This window comes from Hemitrygon akajei, chromosome 3 (genome assembly GCF_048418815.1).
Source record: "Hemitrygon akajei chromosome 3, sHemAka1.3, whole genome shotgun sequence".
Taxonomy (NCBI): domain Eukaryota; kingdom Metazoa; phylum Chordata; class Chondrichthyes; order Myliobatiformes; family Dasyatidae; genus Hemitrygon; species Hemitrygon akajei.
This window is the reverse complement of record NC_133126.1, coordinates 78,173,225-78,189,669: the sequence shown is the minus strand read 5'-3', so window position 1 is coordinate 78,189,669 and position 16,445 is coordinate 78,173,225. Positions and strand designations below refer to the sequence as shown.

Sequence of the window (16,445 nt, the reverse complement as noted above, 5' to 3'; positions counted from 1 at the left end):
CTACATCTTACTCAGTCTAGGCCTTTCAATATTTGAAAGGTTTCAATGAGATTCCACCCCCCCCCCCACACCCTTCATTCTTCTAAATTCCAGTGAGTACAGATCCAGAACTATCAAACATTCCCTGTTTGATAACCCTTTCATTCCTGGAATCATCCTTGTGAATCTCCTTTGAATCTTCTTAAATACCAGCACATCTTTTCTTAGATGAGTAGCCCAAAAATGTTCACAATACTCAAGGTGAGTGCTCACCAGTGCCTTATAAAGCCTCAGCATCACATCCTTGCTCTTGTATTCTAGACCCCTTAAAATGAATTGCCTTCTGCACCACCAATTCTACCTGCAAGTTAAGCTTTAGGGTGCTCTGCACAAGGACAACCAAGTCTATTTGCATCTCAGGTTTTTGGATTTTCTCCCTGTTTACAAAATAGTCTGCACATTTATTTTTTCTACCGAAGTTCATGACCATGCATTTTCCAACATTTTATTTCATTTGCCACCCTCTTGCCTATTCTCCTAATCTGTCCAAGTCCTTCTGCAGCCTACCTGTTTCGTCTACATTATCTGCCCCTCCACCAATCTTTGTATTGTCTGCAAACAGGACAACAAAGCCATCTATTCCATCATCTAAATCATTAATATACAGCATAAAAAGAAGTGCTTGCAACACTGACCTCTGCGGAACACCACTAGTCTCTGGCAGTCAACTAGAAAAGGATTATTTTATTCCCATTCACTGTCTCTTCCCAATCAGCCAATGCACTAACTTGCCAGTAACTTTCCTATAATACCATGGGCTGTTAATTTGGTAAGCAGCCTCGTGTGGCACCTTGTCAAAAGTCCAAATATGCAACATCCACTGCATCACCTCAAATAATTCCGACAGGTTCATTAGGCAAATTTTTCTCTGAAGGAAACCATGTTGCCTTTGTCCAATTTTGTCTTGTGTCACCCAGTACCCCATAACTTCATCCTTAACAGTTGACTCCAATGTCTTCCCAACCACTGAGGTCAGGCTAATTGATCTATAATGTCCTTTCTGCCTCTTTCCTCCTTTCTTAACAAGTGATATGGCATTTGCAATTTTCCAGTCCTCAGGCACCATGCCAGAGTCCAATGATTTTTGAAAGATTATTGCTAATGCCTCCACAATCTCTTCTGCTACCTCTTTCAGAACCCTTGGGTTCAGTTCTTCTGGTCCGGATGACATATATACCCTTAAGTCTTTCAGCTTTTGAGCATCTTCGCCCTTATAATGGTAACTGTACTGTCTTTTCTTCCCTCATACCCTTCAACATCTGGCACACTGCTAGTGTCTTCTACAGTGAAGACTGATGCAATATACTCATTTAGTTCATCTGCCATCTCCTTATCACCGTTATTATTTCTCTGGCCTTGTTTTCTAGTGGTCCTATATCCTCTTTCATCTCTCTTCTATTTTTTACATACTTGAAAAAAGCTTTTACTATCCACTTTGATATTATTTGTTAGTTTGATTTCATATTTCATCTTTTCCCTCCCAGTGATTCTTTTAGTTGCTCCCTGTCGGATTTTAAAAACTACCCAATCCTCTGTCTTCCCACCAATTTTTGCTTTGCTGTATACCCTCTGTTTTGCTTTTACATTTGCTTTGACTTCCCTTCTAGCTGTGGTTGTACTATTTTGCCATTTAAGTATTTCTTTGTTTTTGGAATACATCTATCTTGCACCTTCCTCAATTTTTCCTAGAAACTCACGTCATTGCTGCCCTGCTGTCATCCCTACCAGCATCTGCTTCCAATTTACTTTGGTCAACTCCTCTCACATACCACTGTAATTTCCCTTACTCCACTGAAATACTGCTACGTCAGACTTTACTTTTTCCCTATCAAATTTCAAGTTGAAGTCGGTCATATTGTGATCACTGCCTCCTAAGGGTTCTTTTACCTTAAGCTCCCTAATCATCTCCAGTTTATTACATTACACCCAATCCAATATAACAGATTCCCTAATAGGCTCAATGACTAACTGCTCTAAAAAGTCCTCTTGTAGGCATTCATCAAACTCACTCTCTTGAGATCCATTTCCAGTGTGATTTTCCCAATCGACCTGTATATTGAAATCTCTGATGACTATCATAATATTGCACCTTTGACATGCTTTTTCTATTTCCTGTTTTAATCTGTGGTCCACATCCCAGCCACTGTTGGAAGACCTGTACATAACTGCCATCAATGTACTTTTACCCTTGTAGTTTCTTAACTCAATCCAGAAGGATTCAACATCTTCAGATTCTATGTCACATCTTTCTACTGATTTGATGCCATTCTTTACAAGCAAAGCCATGCCACCTGCTCTGCCAACCTTCCTATTCCTCCTTGGGCATTCAGCTCTCAACTACAACCATCCTTCAGCCATGATTCAGTGATGGCCACAACATCATATCTGGCAATCTGTAATAGTGTAACAAGACCATTCACCTTATTTCTTATACTCCATGCATTGAGATATAACACTTGCATTGAGATGTAATTGATGGCTTTGTGGCCACGTTTGTAGACCATATGAAGATAGATGGAGGGGCAGGTAATGTTGAGGAAGGAGTGAGTCTGTTGAAGGACTTAGACAGATTTGGAGAAGAGCCAAAGTGGTGGCAGATGGTATATAGTGTAGGGAAGAGTATGGCAATGCACTTTGGCAGGAGTAAAGGCATAAACTACTTTCTAAATGTGTAGAAAATTCAAAAATCAGAGTTGCAAAGGGACTTGCGAGTCCTTGTGTAGGATTTCCTGAAGATTAACGTGCAATGTTAGCATTCATTTAAAAAGGAGTATAATGTAAGGGCAAGAATGTAATGCTGAGGCTTTATAAGGCATTGGTCAGACTGCACTTAGAGTGTTATAAGCAGTTTGATAATGGTTCTGGGAATAAAAGGGTTAATGTATAAGGAGCATTTGATGGGTCTGGGCCTATACTCGCTTGAGTTAGAATGGTGGCGGTGAAGGTGGGGGGGAGGGAGCCCCATTGAAATCCATCAAATATTGAAGGCATAGATAGTTGGGATATGGAGAAGATGTTTCCTCCTGGATGTTTCCTCCAGGAAACATAGTGTGGGGGTCTAGGACCAGAGGACACAGCTTCAAAACAGAGGACATCTCTCAATGTCTCTTAGAATGGAGATGAGGAATAATTTCTTTAGCCAAAGGATGGTGAATCTGTGGAATTCATTGCCACAGATGGTTGTGAGTGTTAAGTTATTGGGTATATTTAAAGCGGAGTTAATAGGTTCCTGATTAGTCAAGGAGTCAAAGGTTACGAGGAGAAAGCAGGAGAATGGGGTTGACATGGATGGTAAATCAGCGATGATGGAATTCCAGTGCTTAATGATTTCTGGTAAAGTGGTGGCGCATTTGAACACAGCATCCTCTTGGGGGCCAACCAAAGTTGCTTTTTACTTTGTAAAATTTGTTTGATTTATGATCGAAAGGCAATTCTACTCCAACAGCTTAGGGTGCTGCAGGGCTACAACATCTGTGCGCTGCTCATTGATTGGAGTAGCTAGACTGGTGTTGGCAGTGGGGCCAGCCGGGATGTTAGGAAAGGAGCTGGTCCGAATGTCGGTGGAGCATGTTTGGGTTCAGGTGAGTTGACGTGGCTGCAAACCATGTCACTTCCTGCTACTTGTAGGCATCAGAGTTGGTGTGTGAAGGCAGTGAATAGTATAACCATGGGAGATTGTCTCAGATGTTTCACTTGCCATCGCAAGGTTTGGTTGGACAGTGATAATTTAAGTTTCTGCGAACCTGTTACTCTTGTCTGGTGGATGACAGGCAACATGGTAGCTGCATAGCCTTGGTTGTAAAGAGGACTAGGCCTCAAGCCGCAGGCTTGCCTACTGCTGCAGACCAAATGATGAAAAAACATAGAACATAGAATAGTACAGCACATTACAGGCCCTTCGGCCCACAATGTTGTGCTGACACTCAAACCCTGCCTCCCATATAACCCCCCCCATCTTAAATTCCTCTATATACCTGTCTAGTAGTCTCTTAAACTTCACTAGTGTATCTGCCTCCACCACTGACTCAGGCAGTGCATTCCATGCACCAACCACTCTCTGAGTGAAAAACCTTCCTCTAATATCCCCCTTGAACTTCCCTCCCCTTACCTTAAAGCCACGTCCTCTTGTACTGAGCAGTGGTGCCCTGGGGAAGAGGTGCTGGCTGTCCACTCTGTCTATTCCTCTTAAAGCCGGACGCTGGGCATTGCATCTGCACCTAGGTGGGTGCTGCCCTCCCGTGTTTGAGCAGTGGAATGACAGGCTGGATTGAGTGCATCTGCACACTGTTCATCGATTGCAGGACATGTCGCACAGGGTCTTGGACTATATGTTTTTTTTGAGTGAATATGCTTCTTTGCTGGCTATTTTGAATGTTGCACACTCTCTGGAATGTTTGCTGTCTATTTAAAATGTGCTTTATTGTATGTTTTGCACTTTGGCCACAGGGGAACGCTGTATCGTTTGGCTGTATATCTTCTTCTTCTTTCTTTGGCTGTCCATCGATTTCAATGTTGACTGCGGCCTGGGCAAGGTTGTGTGGAAGACTGGCAGTTGCCCATGCTGCAAATCTCCCCTCTCCACGCCACCGACATTGTCCAAGAGAAGGGCATTAGGACCCAAACAGCTTGGCACCTGTGTTGTCGCAGAGCAATGTGTGGTTAGGTGCCTTGCTCAAGGACACAACATGCTGCCTCAGCTGAGGCTTGAACTAGCAACTTTCAGATCACTTGGCCATGCACCAGCATACAGCTGTATATATGTATGGTTGAATGATAATTAAAATTGATTTGATTTAAATGTGGAGTAGACTGAATGGGATGAATGGCCTAATTCTCCTCCTTTGTCTGATGGTTTTAATACTTCCATTCATCTTCTTCCTTCCTTTCTCCTTAGCTGTGCAATCTGAATCACTTCAGTTTCATTTCCCAAGCTATTGGTCCACTCTTTCTTCTCCCACTCTGTACAAGGATTGTGTTTGCTTTGTCCTTGCTCTTCTCCATTTCAGTGGATCATCACCTGTAATTTCTGACTTCTCCAACTGGATGCCACAACCTAACAAACCTCCCCTTTCCCTTCCCTTCACTGGACCCTCCTTTCAGAATGCCCTGGTTTCCTCTTCCATCTCTACCAAAGCTCACACCCCATGAATTATGCAGAAGTTACAGCATCTGTACTGTCATCAGGACAGGCTTTCTCATGAAAGGGTGACCATTTCTGTATCCCTGATACATTCCCTGCTCACAATGTTGCTTCTGCAAGGGGGAAACCAATGTAGTTCAGATGACTGCTTTACAGATTATTTTGTTTGTTCTATAAGATTTTCCCCAAACTTACAGTTGCCTGCCATTTTAATTCTCCAGCCCACTCCAATTCTGACCTCCCTTTTTTAACAGTGAAACTTGGTGTACGCTCGAGGCATGGCAGCTGGTCTTCCAATTTAGCACAGTGCAGCCCTCGGGAATTAATAATTTCAGAACATTGGCAGTTTGTGTTTCCAGGGCTGCTTCATTGTTCCACTTGTTTCAAATATCATTCTTATTTGCATCTCCTTGAAATCTACCTTTTACTGTCCTCTTTCACCTTGTTCCACATCCCATTTGCCATTTAATTTCTCCTGCCTTTCAGCTTATCTCAGATTCTCTCCTTCCCTCTTAACTTTCTCTGCATCTGAAAGTTTATTTTAGAGTCACACAGAGGTATAGCACAGAAACACCCCCAACCAACCAACTCTGCACTACCAACCACCAATTTACATTAATACTATATGAATCCATCTTCTATTCTCCCCCATATTACCAACAACCCTCAGATTCCACTATTCAGATAACACACTAGGAGTTATTTTTCAATGGCCAATTAACTTCCCGACTCATCGTTCTCTGAGACATGGAAGGAAATTCTCAAGACCATGGAGAATGGACAAAGTGCACATTGGTGGCACTGGAGATCAAGTCTAAACCTGTGTTTCCAATGCCATGAGGCGAATGCTCCACTGGTTATCTTAACTTTTCCCACTTTATTGACCCAATTTGTTCCCTCTTTTGTTCTCTCTCTTCCACAGATGTTTAACTTGCTGTGTATTTCCACCATTTTATGCACTTATTTTAGGTTTGCAGTATCTGCAGTATTTTGGGCTGTACTTCTAATGTTTATCCTTTTTCCCATCTTGTGTTTTCCTCTACCTGTCCATCAGCCTCTAATTAATGACCGAACTTCACTGAGCAAAAACTATCTTTACATTGACTTGTCCTACAGTAGTTGTATCAAGTTAGTAATTGGTTAATTCGAGGATTAACTTATCCACTTGATGTTAGTTTCCACTAATGAACATCTCACCACTTTCCTTTGGGTACTCTAATACCCAACTCAAGTTGGTACTTCTGGAATGTTTCACTGCCCCCTGGTGCTGTCCAGTCACAGCCTCACTAATTTTATAGTCACATATTTAAGAAGACAAACAAACAAAATTTTTTTTGTAGCTGTGTGCTTCCTTTTCCTTTGCTCCCATTTTCTCCCTTGCATTGTCACACCAGCCATTTTGTTGATCTACCATTTTCTGAACTCATTTAACTGCAGTTCTCTCTATGCTGCCCAGTGCAAATAATGTGCAAAGTACTCAAAGTCAATTTATCCCTGTACACTGATCACTGTTCTGTGTAAGTCGCTTTACTTCTGTGACCTCCATTTCAAGGGAAAAAAACAAAATAGAATTTTATGGGGAAAAAATATACATAAACAAAGACTGACAACCAATGTTGATAAGACAAACTGCAAATAAAAAGTAATACTGGGAACAAGAGTTCTGGAAGAGACTTGCAAGTGAAGTATGCATTACGTAGGACCAGTTTAGGGCAGTGGTGGTAGAAGTTAACCTTATGCTTTTTCTCAGCACCTCTATTATTGAAGGCAAGCATGCCGTATGTTGCCTTTACCATCTCATCCACTTGTGTAGCCAATTTCAGTGAACTATAGACCTGGACACCAAAATCCCTCTGTACCTCCTTGATATTAAGGTACCTATAATGAGCAATGTGATTTCTCTTCCTATTTGATTTCCTAAAGTGTATCATCACACGCTTGTTCAGATTAAACCCCATCTGTCACGTCTCTACCCATATCTGCAAGTCATCTATGTTCAACTACATTCTTTGATAGTCCATTACACAGTCCGCAGCACCTCCAATCTTGGTTTCCTCTGCAAGCTTTCTAATCTGCCCATTATAGTCCATCAAATAATTAATGCATATCTCAAGCAGAGGGCTCAGCATCACTGGTCATGGACCTCCAGCCAGAAGAACAACTTTCCACCCGCTACCCTCTTTTTTCTAATGTCAAGCTATTTCTGAATCTAAGTTTGCAATTTACCCTGGATCACATGCATTTTTAATATCTGGATCAAACTACCTTGAGGGACCCTGTCAACTCCCTTACTAAAAATAACATCCACTGCCCTACCATCAGTCTCCTTTCTCACTTTGGTAATCCAAGGTACCTTGCCATTCTTGTCCATGCTCTTTTTTGGGACATGCTGATCCCAAACTCTGATCAGCTGATCTTTAAACATCTCCCGCATGCAATATCTGAACTTGTCCATCAGCAGCTGCTCTCAATCAACCCCTCTTAGCTCTTATCATATGCTGTCTTAGAACATAATAAATTGTGGTCTCACTTACCAAAATGTTCACCCATCATTAGGTCTGTTACCTGGCCTGTCTCATTTTCCAAAACTAGATCCAGTATGTTCTTCCCTTTAGTTGGACTCTCCACATAATGTTTCAAGAAACCCTTTTGGGTGCTCTGAAGCAATACCACCCTATCGAAACCTCTTGTAGTACAGAAGTTGACTTGTTCTATTACTTGTGGTTTTGCATATATGCATATACATGTACTTGTGTATAAGATAATAAACTTTGACTTTAACTGAGCAGTCATTGACTACGATGAAGTGGAATCTTGACTTCACTTTCCTTCTTGTTATGGCCTTCCACTTTGTGTCTGCACTGCACTTCCTCTGTAACGTTATTAGAATATTCTTCATTCTGTTATTGTTTTTCCTTGTACTACTTCAATGCACTGTTGTAATGAATTGATCTGCATGTCTGGCATGCAAAATAGGTTTTCACTTTACCTCAGTACATGTGACCTAATTCACAATTTATTAACAATTTACCAATTTTAAATTGGAGATGAGAAGCCTGGGGCTGATCAGTGATGGTTACAACAAACAGCACGGTAAGTTAGAGATGCTGAGTGCGGCTCCTATTTTCTTGTTTCTTCAAGCTGGCCTCAGAACATCACTGATCATCATTACTTTGGTAAGTGATGCTCTATCAATAACTCCAAAAGACTGGAAGTAGAGTAAATAATGAAAGGCTTTTATTAGCAGTAAAACGGAGCATGTCCATGCTGGATGACTATGGGAGGAGCAGAGACACAATCACCTTTATCCAGGGGTCTGTGGGAGGAGCCACAGGAGTAGTCAGCAGAGGGGTGTGTCCTGACAGATATACATGGTTTACCACAGTAAGATGTGTCAAAAGTTCTGTTTTTCTGGTTGCTTCTGAATGACTGCCAGTGGTCACTGCAGTTTCTTAGAACAAAAGCGAACAAGGCACTGTATAATTGGATATTAAGCAGGGGAAGTGGAAGTGGCTGGAAAAATATAGGGGAATTTGGAAAGAGGAAGGCTTAACATTTCAGTTCAATAGCATTTTCTGTTGCTACCTCAGGATTTCTAGCTTCTGTAGTATTTTGATCTTCATGAATGAGAAAAGATTTGGTGTTATTTATGGTGAAGCTCGCATTTGTTGTAGTTTTTTTTTAAAGCTTATTACTCCCCATTAACAGTTGTTAATAGGATGCCAACATAGATAATTGACGATTTTTTTCAAATTTTTATTTTGCCAAGAGCTGTAGTATCTTTTGATACTGCGAGAGTATGTTAGTATCTATAGTAAGGCTAAGCATAAAATTGGTGTTTAGCAAGTTGATCTGTACTCATTACTGAACAGAATATTTTGTATGGAAAGTATTCTATGGTTGTTGCTATCATGTTCAAGCTTCTTGCAGCCTTTGGTCTGAAGGACCTCATGTTTATTATGATAATCTCTCATCTGTAATATTAAATCAGTTTTTTTTAAAAAATGAATACATGCTTGAATCAGTTTCCTCCAGTTTCAATAGCAACATGGAAGTCATTATCCACTAGAAAGTTTTTAATCACTGCTGTGCATTTGTGGCTGAATGGTTGCTTAATGGATGTAGTAGTGCAGTGGTTATATTACACTGCACTAATAATTTGGAAGCTTGAACAATGATCCAGAGCAGCTAGGGAATGAAAATTCAAGCAACTCAGTGAGTCTGCAATAAAAAAGAAACAAGTGTTACGAGTACCAAATATGGAACTAAGCTTATCGGGGAAAAAACATTAAATTCTCAAAGGGGAAAAACGGACTCAACAATCAGCATTGACCTTGATGTCAGACAAAACAAGCATACAGACAACACGGCAGAGTGATCTCACTAGGTCAAGTGGATTCTGAGGGGAGAGAAACAGTCGGCATTTAGAGTCAAGAACACTTCATCAGAATGGAAAAAAGGAGAAAATAATTGTGGTTTGTGTTGCAGAGAGAATATGGAAAATAGTTTATGATGGTGTCCAGACTGAAGCATGCCAGCTAACAATTGCTGGGAAAAAAAGCTAGGGACAGGGAAAGTAAAGAATCATCGGAGGCGGGGTGGGGGGGGGGGGGTGCGGGATTGATGGTGGTTCCCTGAGATTGTAGAATTCAATATTGAATTCTGAAGTCTGAAACATGTCAGAAGAGGTGCCGTTCATTAAATTTGTATTGGGCATTATTGCAAGTGTCAGAGGCAAGAATGGAACTATAATGAAGAATTAAAATAATGGGCAGCTGGAAGACCAGTGTTGACCTTGTAAAATGAGCAGAGCTGTTCAGTAAAGTGCTCACCCGATTAGAATTCAGTTTTTCCATTGCAGAGGAAGCTCTGTTCTGAGCACACATGCAGTACAGTGAATTGGAAGAAGTACAAGCATACAAGCAAATTACTGCTTTCCCTGGCAATTGTATCCTGGATTGTGGAAAGAGAAGACGTTAAAGACCTGGGACCTGATACTACACCTACACACCGCCCCCCCCCCCCCCCCCCCAAGCCAGCATCATTGTTTTTGTTCAGATAGACCTGCAAATCCTTGCCCACAAACAGTTGCCAACATTGCAAGAGGTGCCCCGAAGATTTGGAACAATCTGACACTGGTTCTAATCAAAGGATCATACAGTGCCTATTAAAAATACCCCCCCCCCACCAAAACCCCATTGGAAGTTATCAAGTTTTATTGTTTTACAACATTGGATTTAATTTGGCATTTTTGACACTGATCAACAGAAAAAGACTCTTCCATGTCAAAGTGAAAACAGATCTCTACAAAGTGAACTATATTAATTACAAATATAAAACCCAAAATAATAGATTGCATAATTATTCACCCCTCCCCCTTTAACAGGACACATCAAATCATCACTTGTGCAGCCATTTGGTTTCAAAGTCATGTAATTAATTAAATGGAGATCTGTTTTTGGAGACCTGTGTGTACTCAATATATTTCAATTCATTGTAGTAAAAATACACATGTATCTGGAAGGCCCATCTGCTGATGAGTCAGTATCTTGGCAAGAACTATGCCACGAAGACAAAAGAACACTCCAAGCAACTCCATAAAAAGCTTATTGAAAAGTACATGTCAGGAGATGGATACAAGAAATTTTCAAGTCACTGAATATCCCTTGGAGTCAATCGCCAAGACATGGAAGAATATGGCACAGCCGTAAATATGTGAAAAGCAGGCCATCCTCAAAAACTGAGTGACCGTTCAAGAAGGAGACTATTGAGGGAGGCCACCGAGAGACCTATGACAATTCTGGAGGAGTTAGAAGCTTCAATGGCTGAGATGGAAGAGACTGTGCATATAACAACTGTTGCCCGGGTGCTTCACCAGTCACAGCTTTATGGGAGAGTGGCAAAGAGAAAGCCACTGTTGGAAAAAAAACTCAATGAAATCTTGGCTAGAGTTTGCCAGAAGGCACGTGAGAGACTCTGAAGTCAGCTGGAAGAAGGTTATATGGACTGATGAAACCAAAATTGAGCTTCTTGGCCATCAGACTAATTGCTATGTTTAGTGTAAGACAAACTCCACACATCATCAAAAACACACCATCCCTACCATGAAACATGGTGGTGGTTGCATCACGCTGTGGGATGCTTCACTGCAGCAGGCCCCGGAAGGCTTGTGAAGGTAGAGGGTAATATGATTGCAGCAAAATACAGGGAACTCCTCAAGGAAAACCTGATGCTGTCTGCAAGAGAACTGTGACTTGGGAGAAGGTTTGTTTTCCAGCATTTGTTATACAGGTCCTGCTTAAAAACAACGAAGTCAATGTCCAGACCTCAGTCAGAGTCAGACTCCAGATCTCAATCCAATTGAGAATTTGTGACTGAACTTGAATCCCCATGCAATCTGACAGAGCCTGAGCAGCTTTGTAAAGAAGAATGGGGAAAAATTGCAGTATCCAGATGTGCAAAGCTGATAGAGACTCAAGGCTGTAATTGCTCCAAAGGTGCATCTACTAAATATTGACTGGAAGGGGGTGAATACTTATGCAATCGATTATTTTGCATTTTATATTTGTAATTAATTCAGATCACTTTGCAGCAATCTGTTTTCACTTCGACCCGAAAGAGTCTTTTGCTGTTGATCGGTGTCAAAAAAGCCAAATTAAATCTGCATCTTCAATGTTGTTAAAAAAATAAAATATGAGAGCTTCCAAGGAGGGTGAATGCTTTTCATATGCACTGTAACTAGTGAGCTAATATCTCTATATCAAAACGATGTGCCGAAGATCCGTGGCATGGTGGATTGTAGTAGGCTTAATACGAGCTTCTGCTATCATAGAACAATGCTGAACTACAAGATTGCAAGCGATATACAACACTGAGTGTTCACTGTTGATGGGGCGAGGCATTTTTCAGGATGGTGGGTGGGTGTGAACCAAGGCAGCTATTTTATGGAGAATTGTGTCAGTCTTTAACAGCAATCTGAGAAAAATAGTTATTTTGCAGCTGATAGAACCTGGTCACCAGAAGGGACAGCACAATGCTATACAGTCCACAGGGTCCACCACTCAAAGTGGGTTTTGGTTCCTGAAGCCACTAATCATCGGGCAAAATGTAAGACTAAAAAACCATTTATATTTATACCCAAATTCATCATTACTGTTCCAGACCTTGCCTGCATCATTCACCCATGCAGCTACCTCATAGAACTGTGTAATTGGAGGTCCGGGTATGTCCTCTGAACTAAAAGCAGGAAAAATCCACTTTAACTAAATTGCCAAATCTGCTGCTTCACCTCCCACCCCCTCATTCAGCCAATTTGTAATCAATAGCAAATTGTTTTAAACTGTGCCATTGAGGAGCATTTACCTGTAACCTGCTGACTGGTTTGTGTTCCCCCAGAATCACTGCTCCAATTCTCATTGCTATGACTCCCTGTTCCAAACATGGTTGAAGCAGCTGATCTGCAAATTTATAGAGCAGATTTATGTTTATCTATATTTTTTCATAAATTCTGTTGTATTTCTTTATTTTCTTCTAAATCCCTGCAACAAAATGGATCTCATGGTAGTGTACACTTTGATAATAAATTTACTTTGACTATTTTGCTCGACAGATGTGAACTGCGAATTCCGTAGATCCAGTTGGAGTTGCAGTAAACACATTGTTGTATTAGATACCAAATATCTTGATCCCAGCCATTGATGTTGAACTGCTTCAGGAGAATCTCAGACCCAATAATCTTGAGAAGCTTTTAACAATGACCTATTCTCCTTTATGAATAAATGGGATTAGGATTGATAGGCATCATGGCTGGCATTGGTGGGGTGGAATAGAACGGCCCATTTCTGTGATGAGGCTAGAAGTCAGCCTCATTGTGAAGTTCCATTTGCAGCTCCTCAAATAATGAACCAACCTGTACTGAGTGCAGCAGAGCCTAAACAATCTCCAGGCTTGAGGTGATGATCAGAAAGTTACTTTTTACATTGCACGAGGGCCAGGTAACCATATCCCCGAATATTAAGATGGAAAACGGATCAACCATGATGAAACGGCAGGGTAGACTCAATGGGCTGAATGGTCTAATTCTGCTCCTATGTCTTATGATCTTATGATTTAGTGATATAATCTTTATACTAGTGCCTGCACACATTTTACAGAATCTTTACAGAGTCCGCCAAATGAATACAGAGGCAAAAAGTGCAAGGTGTTCAATCTTGTATATCTTGCTTCTTGGAATGGAGATAAATATGAGAAATGAAAGAATCTCTATTTTCTTGGAAGAATGCTGTTACAACAACACTTACAGCTTGACACAGTCCACCATTAAATAGCCTTGATTTACATCTGCCACCACTCTGAATCTTGCCTCTCTGCATCACTGGCAGATGCTCACTCTGTTGTGTATTGCTTGGGTTCTTTCAGGTCAGCTTGCATCAGGCCTGCTATGCTCCATCATCCCAGGATCTCTGCCATGTCATTCTGGTTTGGAATCCTATTGCTTTTCCTCCGGGTTCAAGAGTTGGCTTAACATTGACTTTGACATCACAGTGCACACACCAAGAGAAATAAAAAATGATGTTTAAGTTGTTTTTTCATACCAGGTTTGCTCTCAGCTACCTTCATTTCCAATAAAATGATAACAATGTGAGATTGTTGAACCATGATAAACATTGCTTGTACCTTCCTAAAACTGTTGCTCTTTCAGCAGCACAGAGCGGCCTCGGGTTCAATGTTAGCCACCTTGCCCATTACCTTCCGTGTTGACAAAGGCAGTTTACAATTACATCGATTTAGAACGCACAAAAAAAGAACTCCCAAGTCCTTCACAGAGGCAATCGTTGAAGAGGCTGAGAAATAAAGGAATTGTTGGGAAATGGATTGCAGAAGCAGCATTTCAAATTATTCTTCAAAACAACCTGGCTTGAACTAACCTGGTTGGATTTTGTTAATATATTTGTACATGTGGGCAGAAGCTGGCCTTCAAGTGATTGTGAAAGCTTGTCCCATTATCATGCACCATTTAACAGTAAATTGGCAGTGTAAAAATAGTTGGTCCATATTCCATTGTGATCCGTGTGGTTTAAATAGTTATTGCAAACAGCTTATTGCAAAATATCTTGAGCTTGCTTGTATTACTTGGAGTTTCAGAAGAAATGATACTCATGAAACCCTTGAGGTTTGGCAGGAGCTTGAGATATCTGGTTTTTTGTGGGAAATTTTCATGCTGGATACTTGAGGATGTTTCCTCTCAATGGAAACGTATGTAGAACTATGCAGCACAGTTTCAAAATGAGGCTGTTCTGCAAGTTATGGAGCCCGTCATTGATTATTTTCAAGGGTAGGTTGGACTGACTTTAGACTACAGACAACCTCCATGTAACAACCACTTGTGTAACAGAAATTCACCTTTACAGAATTCACAATTCACTCCTCTCCAGCCCTTTATCTTTCCCACCCACCTGGCTCCCCCAGTACCTTCTAATTATCCTCCTTTGCCTCCCCCCATCTTTTTATTCTGACATCTTCCCCCTTCCTTTTCATCCCTGAGGAAGGATCTCAGCCTGAAATGTCAACTGTTTATTCATTTTGAATTCCTCCAGCATTTTGTGTGTTGCTTTGGATTTACAGGATGTGCAGACTTGATCGTGTTCATCACTCACTACCCAAAATTTCGAGTTGCTGTTATGGAATTTGTGGAATAATATAAGAATATAAATGTAAATTTAATTTTTTCTACTTGAATTTCTTGATGCATGCATTAATGATCTGGGTTTGCATTATGGAAAATTCACATATGGACTTTTTTTTAGGAATGGAGAGTTGGAGAACATGGGCATGAAATCAAGCTAAAATTAGCTGGAATTGTATTGCTTGGAAAAGTGAGCTTCATAGACTGTGGGGCCCAATTCCTGCTTTTTCATGATACTTTGTTTTATATGCAGTAATTCTATGCTGTATTTTACATGTCATATACTTCTATATAAAATAATATAATATATAACAAGGACCCATGCATTCCTCTGAGAATTAAGCAAAGTAAATGACTTTTCATCTGTGTGACAATGCAGTTCCATAAATTTGACCCTTTTCATTCTAAACAGCAGCTCCTCCCATGATTCATTTTACTTCTGCTGCACCGAATTTGCAAGTCTCTTTTCCCTTTAATGTCCTTGGGCATACTCTGATCCTCAATCTTGCCTACCGTTTGGCTTCTAACATTGACCAAACTTACAGAAGAATTTTGAAGTGCATTTGCAAGTAGAATGCTCGAAGTTCTGGGAAAAAATATACATAAATCCATTATACTAAAATTGTTTACTCAGTATGGAAGGTCTAGGCATCAGTTGTATACAGGGTAGCTAGGGTGCCTAAGATTTTTGTATAGTACTGTAGTAACTTTATGTATTGCACTGTACTGCCACAAAAAAAAAGAAATACATTTCATGACACGTGAGTGATGATAAACCTGCGGCTCTTTTGTGGACTGATAGTGGGGAGGAGGCAGGGAGAGGGGAATTATGTTTGTGAAAAGCGGTATGGAGAGGGGAGAGCGCGGGAAGCACCAGAGAGACATCCTGTAATGGTCAGTAACCCAATTGTTTTGAATCAAATGATCTAGCTTGGTGTCTGGGAGCTGAGTGTGTCTGCACCTGTGCCACACTCCCCATCCTGGCACTCCTCCTTTGCCACCTGTCCCACACCCCTTCCGATCGAAATATCCTTTACTAACTCGCCCTCCACTCCACATGGACAAATAGAATACTGTGCAGAAGTCTTAGACACCCTAGTTATATATTTGTGCCTAAGACTTTTGCACATTACTGTATTTCACATGAATAGAAATTATTTGGATTGATGTTGATAGTGTTGTTATATTTATATTGTGCTTTCAATTTTACAGAAGGTGAAGACTGCATAAAAAGAAAAAGCACTAAAGCAGTTGCGTGAATCTGGAATTATTTTCTGCATCAAGTCCTCAATCCTCTGACGGTGCAGGTAAAATATTCACCCCTTGAGGTACTTCTGGAATGTTTCATCACAGGAGCCATTTTTAATACTTGTAACTTAAAAAAAAACTCCTGAAGAAACAATGGAAAGGTGAATAAAAACAAATTGTGTGTCACCATCTTCCAAATATCTTCTGAAAAAATGTCTCCCACGTAGTTATTATTCAAAGAGGATGTGAATTAAGTTTAATATTGAGTATGTTAAGAGTGTTTTGAAAGCAGTGTTTATAGTTAAGCCATGTTGGGAAATAAAAATTGTTTCT

General features: G+C 40.6%; 1 protein-coding gene across 5 annotated transcripts in view; it reads left to right on the top strand.

Moving 5' to 3' along the window:
• The window catches only part of LOC140725132 (alpha-(1,6)-fucosyltransferase), an 839,166-nt gene that overhangs the window by 222,985 nt on the left and 599,736 nt on the right, over positions 1-16,445 (top strand). For all 5 annotated transcript variants that reach the window (XM_073040191.1, XM_073040188.1, XM_073040189.1 and 2 more), the window contains exon 3: positions 16,077-16,171. The gene's annotated coding sequence lies outside the window, so the exon portion shown is untranslated. The remainder of the gene's footprint in view (positions 1-16,076; positions 16,172-16,445) is intronic.